Below are 10,071 nucleotides of genomic sequence, written 5' to 3'. Positions count from 1 at the left end.
ATGGGCCATAGGGGAGAGAGAGGGGAGCCCACAAGGGGTGCCCCCCCATGGGCAGTCCAAATTGGACAAGGGGAAGGGGGCTCGGCCCCCCCTTTCCTTCTCCCTCTCCCTCTCCTTCCCTTTCCCCCCTCCAGAAGAAAGGAAAGGGGGGCCGATTAGGACTAGGAGTCCTAGTCGGTCCCCCCCCCCACTTGGGCGCGCCCCTAGGGCCGGCCTCCTACCCTCCTCCTTTATATACGGGGGCGGGGGGCACCCCAAAGCACATCAATTGTTCTCTTAGCTGTGTGCGGTGCCCCCTCCATAGTTTACTCCTGCGGTCATATTGTCGTAGTGCTTAGATGAAGCCCTACGCGCATCACATTACCATCACCGTCACCACACCGTCATGCTGACGAAAATCTCCCTCGACACTTTGCTGGATCAAGAGTTCGAGGGACGTCATCGAGCTGAATGTGTGCTGAACTCGGAGCTGTCGTACGTTCGGTGCTTGATCGGTTGGATCACGAAGACGTTCGACTACATAACCGCGTTAACCTAACGCTTCCGCTTTCGGTCTACGAGGGTACGTGGGCACACTCTCCCCCTCTCGTTGTTATGCATCTCCTAGATAGATCTTGTGTGATCGTAGGAATTTTTTTGAAATTGCATCCTACGTTCCCCAACAGGTGCCTCATGGGCACTGGGTGGCCCCCTCCAGTGGATCTTTTCTCCAGTATTTTTTATTTATTCCATAAAAAATTCCAAAAAGTTTCGTCCAATTCCGAGAGCTTCTATTTCTGCACAAAAACAACACCATGGCAGTTCTGCTGAAAATAGCGTCAGTCCGGTTTAGTTTCATTCAAATCATGCAAATTAGAGTCCAAAACAAGAGCAGGAGTGTTTGGAAAAGTAGATACGACAGAGTCGTGTCAACCTCCTGTCTGATTTGACTTATTCTGAGGAGTTGAGCTCCAAGGGGTTCTTGTCACATTCTCTATCATTTCGGTTCTAGAATTCCAGAGGACGCCGACATCGAAAACGCTTCTATACTCTTAGTGGTGAGATAACCTTGACACAACCTAGTACTGGAGAGTGCGTTCGAGAGTACTGCCATGACTAGTATAGTTGTTGTTTTTATAAGGTCCGAGGTACACGAGTTTCCGAGGTTTTCTTGGTTATGTGTTGACGAATGTGATACATTTGGAGCATAGAATTCTACTAGGAGTTGTGTGATCATTTTTGCTCCTTGTATACGTTGGACCAAATTGCATAACCAGAAAATTGCGGAAGTTCCTAGGTGGGAATTCAAGTAGTTATAGAATTATCCTTCCAACAAATTCATGACGGGGTTATGTATTTGTTTCCAGCTTATTCGGCAAGCCAAATCTTTTGTTTTGTTTTGGTTGTGGTATTCGAGTTGCTTCGATGTCAAGTGTTGATTCCATACCTTTTTCCTAAGCAGTGTTCTCATATGTCTATGCGAGTGCTAATCCTTCTTGTTTATCAAGATTTTCATGACAATTCTTTTCCAACCGGCGTGCTTCTCTTCAAGTTAATTGGAACGTTTCAATAATTGCAAGATCAATTCTTAGTTTTCTCAATGGTGTGTGTTCCATTCGTCCCAAGTTGCCTTTGTTTTTCCATCCTCCCACCCTTTTTCTTCAAGGAGCCTGAAATCTCAAATCAAGTATCCATTTTATTCATGTGAAGTTTCTTCGTTCTTTCCTTCAATGTTCTTAGCCGGTGATTTCTCGTGAAGATGCGCAGGAGCTACAAGTTCATCATTCTTCGTTCTCCTTTTCTTCTCTGGTGGTTTCACATGTTTTTCCCATGTTGGAATTTCTTATCCAAGCCTCTCTTGTGTATTCAACTCTCTCTATCTCTTCTCCGGAGTGTTGAAGATATCTCAGAAGATTCACGTTTCCATTCTTAATCCTTTCAAGCTATTTCGAGGTTGTTACCTTATTCAAGCCATTTATATCAATTGGTGCAATCTCTCTTTCAAGTAATCATTTCCAATGGTGTTTCTTTTGAGTGGGCCCTAACCCACATGTATTTTCCTTGATCTTGCCTGACTCTTCTAATTTTCCTGGAGTTATTCTCAAATTCTTTTTAAAGTTTGACGTAAGAATGAATTTCCATCAGTCATATGCCTTCTCCAAGACCGCTTTCAAATTATTTTCATCTTTGGTTCAACCTTTATATTCTTCATTCTTCGAGAGTATCTCAAAATTCTTCAAGGTTTCTCATCATCATTCTAAGCTTTGAAGACCAAAGAAGAATTTCTCCTAAATCTTGGTTCGTTCTCTTGAAGATGCATGGTTCTAGTTTCATGCCATCCTTATAACTGTTTTCAATCGCGAGAATTTTTCATATCCATCTGAAGCATTTCAGGAGTTGTTTTTGTTTCTAGATCATCTGAAGGCCATCATTTCAGAAGATGTCTTTGTTTCTAAATTGACACCTCTTTTTTTGTCTCCGAATCATTCCGGTGCATCCTTCAAGTATTTCCTTAGTCAACTCATGATCTCTTCGTTCTCTTGCATATAAATTCCCTCAAGTATCTTTGTTTCTTTTCTAATTTCTTACGGACGATTCGTTCTCTTGTCTTCATTCATTTCAGATGCTTATGGTTGGTCCAAGATTCCTCTTCCTTTGTTATTGTATTAATTAATTCGTTCTTCCCAAAATCCTACCGGGGAGTCGTTCAAGATTTTCCCAAGTTTGCACTATATCTCTCCTTGATCCTTGCAAGAAGAATATAGCACGCCTATCTGTTGCTTGTCATCAATTTAAATTGATGAAGGGTAAGCATGATATAATTCTTATTCCTTTTTCCTCGAGATGATTTAATTCTTTCTACCAAAGTTCGTTCGTGATATCAATTTCAAGTCATTGCAAGGCTTCATCTTGTTCTTCTCAACTTTTCTTTTGTTTGATCATTCTTTTATTACCGGAGTTCTCACAAAGGCTCAACATGGTGGTTTGCTATGGATATAATTCATTCTTCAAGTGTTCTTCAAGATTCTTGTTGGAGGAGCTCAAGTATTCTTCTTCTTGTTTTTCGAAGTGCAATTAGTTCTCCATTGTCTTTTTAGGTGGTGGTATGTCGTGTTTCATGATCCACAAGTTGTCAAGAATGGGATATTTTAAACCCATCATTTTTCTCTTTGTTCTCGAGATTCTTTCAACCCATCAATCTCTTCCTTGCTATTGTGGTGCTTGTCAATGATCCAATTTTCTCTTTCTCATATCTGTGGAAGAAGTTTGGCACATTTTGGTTGCTCTCAAGCAACCAATTGTTTCATGAATGGCAGGTGTTCACCTCAAAATTTTGGGATGTTTTCCATAAGATCATTTGAAGCATATCATTTGATTGTTGATTTTTTGGTGGAACTGATAATTATTGCTTAAGCCTCGTGGCCATATATATAGCACTACATGATCTTCTTGGAGTACATTTGAAAGTATAAAAAATTGAAAAGGAAACAACATGGAAATTTTGAAAAGGAGATGAGGCTGTGGCCTCCAGCGAGTTGGGCCAGCTCATCCTACGTCTAGCTTCAAGCGACACATAGGCGCGCCCCTATGTACTCGTCCCGATTTCTAATAGAAATCGCCTACACGGGACAGTGGCGCGCGTAGGTTTGCTTACTTCCGACGTGCAGCGGTCGCTGTGGGTTCGCTCGCATCAGTTTTCTTTGGGATTTTATTTTTATTTTTTATTCTTTTGCTTTTTTATTGTTTTCACTGGTTTTCTTCAGGGTTTTTTTTATGCATTTTACTTTGGTTTCATTGTTTCCTCATTTGCTGTTTTCGTTTTTCTTTCTTTCTTCGTTATAATTTTGTGTTTCTTTAATTTTTGGTTTTCTTTGCTTTTCCTTTAGTTTCCTCGACAGGTTTTTTTCCCAACACATATCTTATTTTTTCTTAGTACACAACATGCATTTTTAGCACATATGTGAAACATTGTTTCATACACTATGGATGTTTTCTAATACTTAATGTACATTTTAAAAAACACATGTTTTGAACACTTTTTTTTAATAAATGGTAACATTTTTTCAAATACACGTTGTACATTTTGTAAATGGCAATAAACATTTTTTGGCTACTCGAACGTTTTTCTACATTGTATAAACAAGTTTTGAAATTCCACAGATATTTTTTGAAACCCATAAATATTTATTTAAAATGTCAAGATACATTTTTAAACGTAATAAACATTTTTAAACCTATGCGAACATGTCTTTACCTTGTATATAACTTTTTTTTGAAATGCGGGAATACTTCCATGAAACATCACATACGTTTATTTAATGGCTTGTAACCTTTTTCTACATTACGCAAGCATTTTTTACAATGTATACGGTTTTTTAAAGGTGTATACATTTTTTTTGAAACACGGGAGTGATTTTTCATAGTCACGAACATTTCTTTTTGAAAGTTATGAACATTTTTTTAAATGGCTATAACAAATATTTTATGCTATGTTGCCATTTTCCAAATTCATTATTTTAAATTTGCTAAGTAAATTTAAATTTTGGAAATATATGTATTTAATTTAAAATATAAAAAAGGGGAGAAAAGATATCTTGACGACATCAGCCAAATGTCAGCAGGATGCACGCCGCGTCCTACTGCGTCGACCCACTACCGGTGCGTGTAGGCGAGGCCGTCATGCGCCTCGCAGTAATTTGCACATAGCTACGCCCTACCCCTATTAGCACCTCTGAGATATTTAGCCGACACAACATCTTGAGATTAACGAAGTCATCAGAGGTGTCTTTTAGTCGATGGGAACGTCTCCTTCACCTGAACAAACATCACCGAAAAGATTGAAATATATACAATAAATTACGAATACCAGTGCCAAGTATATGACTTCAACATTGGCGGGCTGGTTCGCCCGTTTAAGCTCTGTATAGTCTTATTTTTCAATTGAGATCTACTAGTCAATTAGTCATCGACACTATTTTCACGAGCCTTTAAAAAAGACATTATTTTCACGGCACATTCTAAGCGATACATTAGGGTTTTTTGTTACTGTGGCGGCAATTCCGGCGAGGATCGATGACCGGTCCTTCGACCTGGCCGATCTTGAGTATCCATTCACGGAAGAAGAAATCCTTCGAGCAGTAAGGGCGCTCCCCCGTGGCAAGGCACCAGGACCTGATGGCTTCACCTCGGAATTCCTCGTTGCCTGTTGGCACACGATCAAAGCTGACATCTGCGAGGTGTTCGAAAAATTCTACTCTATGAATGGGTGCAGCTTGCAGCGCCTCAACGAGGCCCTCATCACCCTCCTGCCGAAAAAACAAGACCCCTCCGCCCTCTCAGACTACCGGCCTATCAGCTTGGTCCACCTTATTGCTAAGCTCATCGCCAAAGTCCTCTCGCTTCGACTCGCTCCCTGGCTGAGCCAGCTCGTGTCCACTAGCCAGAGCGCGTTTATTGCCGGTCGTTGTGTGCATGATAACTACATGCTTGTCCAGCAGATCGCTCGCCAACTTCACAACCTACGGGCTCCTAGGGTGCTCCTCAAGCTCGACATCGCGCGCGCTTTCGACACGGTCTCCTGGCCCTTCATCATCGACGTCCTTCATCACCTGGGCTTTGGTAGGCGCTGGATCGAATGGATCACCATCCTACTCTCCACCTCCAGCACGCGCGTCCTCATCAACGGGTCCCCCGGCCCCCCGATCACCCTCGCCTGTGGCCTGCGGCAAGGAGACCCTATCTCCCCGATGCTATTCACGATGGCCATCGATGTCCTCAACTCCTTACTTGTGCATGCCCATCGGCGTGGACTTCTGCAACGTCTCACAGCCCGCCACGCTGCATCGAGCATTTCTCTCTACGCCAACGACGTCATCGTGTTCTGCCACCCCTCGCATCGTGACCTACGGGTCATCTGTGAGCTTCTGCGAGTCTTTGGGGTGGCATCCGGCTTTGCACCAACTTTTCGAAGTGCTCGGCCACGCCCATTCACTGTGGGGAAGAGGAGATCGCATGCATGTTAGAAATATGCCCTAGAGGCAATAATAAAAGGATTATTATTATATTTCCTTGTTCATGATAATTGTCTATTGTTCATGCTTTAATTGTATTATCCGGAAATCGTAATACATGTGTGAATACATAGACCACAATGTGTCCCTAATGAGCCTCTAGTTGACTAGCTCGTTGATCAACAGATAGTCATGGTTTCCTGGCTATGGACATGTGGATGTCATTGATAACGGGATCACATCATTAGGAGAATGATGTGATGGACAAGACCCAATCCTAAACATAGCACAAGATCGTATAGTTCATTTGCTAGAGTTTTCCAATGTCAAGTATCTTTTCCTTAGACCATGAGATCGTGTAACTCCCGGATACCGTAGGAGTGCTTTGGGTGTACCAAACGTCACAACGTAACTGGGTGACTATAAAGGTATACTGCGGGTATCTCCGAAAGTGTCTGTTGGGTTGACACGGATCAAGACTGGGATTTGTCACTCCGTATGACGGAGAGGTATCACTGGGCCCACTCGGTAATGCATCATCATAATGAGCTCAAAGTGACCAAGTGTCTGGTCACAGGATCATGCATTACGGTATGAGTAAAGTGACTTGCCGGTAATGAGATTGAACGAGGTATTGGGATACCAACGATCAAATCTCGGGCAAGTAACATACCGATTGACGAAGGGAATTGTATACGGGGTTGCTTGAATCCTCGACAACGTGGTTCATCCGATGAGATCATCGAGGAGCATGTGGGAGCCAACATGGGTATCCAGATCCTGTTGTTGGTTATTAACCGGAGAGCGATCTCGGTCATGTCTACATGTCTCCCGAACCCGTAGGGTCTACACACTTAAGGTTCGGTGACGCTAGGGTTGTAGGGATATGTATATGCAGTAACCCGAATGTTGTTAGGAGTCCCGGATGAGATCCCGGACGTCACGAGGAGTTCCGGAATGGTCCGGAGGTAAAGAATTATATATATAGGAAGTGCTATTTCGGCCGTCGGGACAAGTTTCGGGGTCACCGGTATTGTACCGGGACCACCGGAAGGGTCCCGGGGGTCCACCGGGTGGGGCCACCTATCCCGGAGGGCCCCATGGGCTGAAGTGGGAAGGGATCCAGCCCAAAGTGGGAAGGGATCCAGCCCAAAGTGGGCTGGGGCGCCACTTCCCCTAGGGCCCATGCGCCTAGGGCGGGGAAACCCTAAAGGGGGGGCGCCCCCTTGCTTGGGGGGCAAGCCCCCCACCCCTTGGCCGCCGCCCCCCTAGGAGATTGCATCTCCTAGGGCCGCCCCCCCCCTAGGCCCCCCTATATATAGTGGGGGGGATGGAGGACCTCTTACCTTTGCCTTTGGTGCCTCCCTCTCCCTCTCCAACACATCCTCCTCCTCCATAGAGCTTGGCGAAACCCTGCCGGAGTACTGCAGCTCCATCACCACCACGCCGTCGTGCTGCTGCTGGAGCCATCTTCCTCAACCTTTCCTTGCCCCTTGCTGGATCAAGAAGAAGGAGACGTCACGCTGACCGTACGTGTGTTGAACGCGGAGGTGCCGTCCGTTCGGCGCTAGGATCTCCGGTGATTTGGATCACGTCGAGTACGACTCCCTCATCCCCGTTCTTTGAACGCTTCCGCTCGCGATCTACAAAGGTATGTAGATGCATTCGATCACTCGTTGTTAGATGAACTCATAGATGGATCTTGGTGAAACCGTAGGAAAATTTTTGTTTTCTGCAACATTCCCCAACAGTGGCATCATGAGCTAGGTCTATGCGTAGTTCTCTTTGCACGAGTAGAACACAATTTGTTGTGGGCGTAGATGTTGTCAACTTTCTTGCCACTACTAGTCTTATCTTGCTTCAGCGGTATTGTGGGATGAAGCGGCCCGGACCAACCTTACACGTACGCTTACGTGAGACCGGTTCCACTGACTAACATGCACAAGTTGCATAAGGTGGCTGGCGGGTGTCTGTCTCTCCCACTTTAGTTGGAGCGGATTTGATGAAAAGGGTCCTTATGAAGTGTAAATAGAAGTTGACAAATCACGTTGTGGCTTTCACGTAGGTAAGAAAACGTTCTTGCTAGAACCCTATTTCAGCCACGTAAAACTTGCAACAACAATTAGAGGACGTCTAACTTGTTTTTGCAGCAAGTGCTTTGTGATATGATATGGCCAAAGTTGTGATGAATGATGAATGATATATATGTGATGTATGAGATGTCCATGCTATTGTAATAGGAATCACGACTTGCATGTCGATGAGTATGACAACCGGCAGGAGCCATAGGAGTTGTCTTTATTTATTTTATGACCTGCGTGTCATTGAGAAACGCCATGTAAATTACTTTACTTTATTGCTAAACGTGTTAGCCATAGTAGTAGAAGTAATAGTTGGCGAGCAACTTTATGGAGACACGATGATGGAGATCATGGTGTCATGCTGGTGACAAGATGATCATGGAGCCCCAAGATGGAGCTCAAAGGAGCTATGTGATATTGGCCATATCATGTCACTTTTATTATTTGATTACATGTGATGTTTATCATGTTTCTGCATCTTGTTTACTTAGAACGACGGTAGTAAATAAGATGATCCCTCATAATAATTTCAAGAAAGTGTTCCCCCTATGTGACGCCCCGAGACCGACGTTCCAGAAGACTTCCAGCTACTCCGAGTTTCGTAGTGTGATTTGTTTTATTTGTTTCATTCATCCTTGCATCATGTGCATTGCATCATGTCATCATGCCATCATATCATTAATTTTTTTAAAACCTCAACTAAATAAATTGTATGGATTTTTTTCGATCCATTTAAATCGAGGGAAGGATGACTTCTCTTTATAACATACCCTCCCGATATTTAGGGAGCTATATTAAATATTCCACTATTTCGGAATCACCCGCAAACACACTTGCAAAATAATTTCGTTCCTTTTCTGCTTCAAGTTTGGTCTCCAAACCTTGCCCATATATTCTTTCTTGTTTTTCCGGAGCTCCACCAAAAATCCGAACATTTTTGGACCTTCCTTTTATCAAGTCCTAGTTCAAACCCATTTGAATTAAATTCAAATGAGTTTGAATTCTTATCGTTCGATCTTGGCCTTTCTATTTTTCTTGGAACGAGCATATTTTTGCGAGTCCGGGAAAATTACCCCCATGCGCAAATTCTTTCGTTAACCCTCTCTTTCTTTTTTTCTTCTCTCTAATTTGTTTTCTGCTAAAGAAAATAAGAATAAGGGGGAGAGAGGAGCAAGCCCAGTCGGCCTCCTGCAGCCCAGCTAGGCCCTTTGTTAGCCCACCAGGCCTCTGCCATTTTTTCTCTCCACTGGGCCGGCCTCCCAGGCCCAGCCGGCGCCCCACCGATCCGACCGAACCCTAGCCCCGCTAGCCCGACTCCCTCGTCCTCTCTTCTCGCCCGATCCCTCACGCCGCCATCTACCTCTCCTCGATCCCCATCTCCTTCCCCTGCTCGCGCCGCCAGAGAGGAGCGAGAGCTCCTCGCTCGATCCCCATCTCCCCTCGATCTCCTCCCTCACGCCCCTTCTTCCTCTGCCGCTGCGCCGTCGTTCTGGCCGGCGAGCCCATCTCCTCCGTCCATCCCCATCGTCCCGCTGCTGCGCCGTCTTCTTCACCTCCTGCCCGCGTCCCTCTGCTGCCTTGTCGCCGTCGAGCTGCGCCGCAGCGCCGACCTCGCCCGCGCCACCACTTCTCCACCTCTCCTGGACCTCCGCCCGCCGGCCACAGGAGCCGCTGCTGGCTGCCGTCCCGCGCTCCTCGCTCCCCTTGCCAGCCAGGAGCTCGTCCCCGAGCTCGGCCAACTCCGGCGGCCCCGGCGCCCGCGCCAAGCTTGCCGCCTCGCCATCTGGTTCCGCCTCAGCCATCCCCGAGCGCCACCGTCCGGCTCCCGTCGCCCCTTTGCAGGAGCAGCCCCATGCCCCGCCTCTGCCTTGTTCGAGCAGGGAGGAGGATGCGCCTCCGCTCGCCCTCATCGACCAGGAACGCCAAGGCCAAGACCAGCCCCGGGCAGGACCTCGTGTTCATCTACATCGCCAAGACCCTAGACCTTTTGGTGTTGCTCT

The sequence above is a fragment of the Triticum dicoccoides genome, chromosome 5A (genome assembly GCF_002162155.2).
Source record: "Triticum dicoccoides isolate Atlit2015 ecotype Zavitan chromosome 5A, WEW_v2.0, whole genome shotgun sequence".
Lineage (NCBI taxonomy): Eukaryota > Viridiplantae > Streptophyta > Magnoliopsida > Poales > Poaceae > Triticum > Triticum dicoccoides.
Note: the sequence above shows the minus strand (reverse complement) of the source record.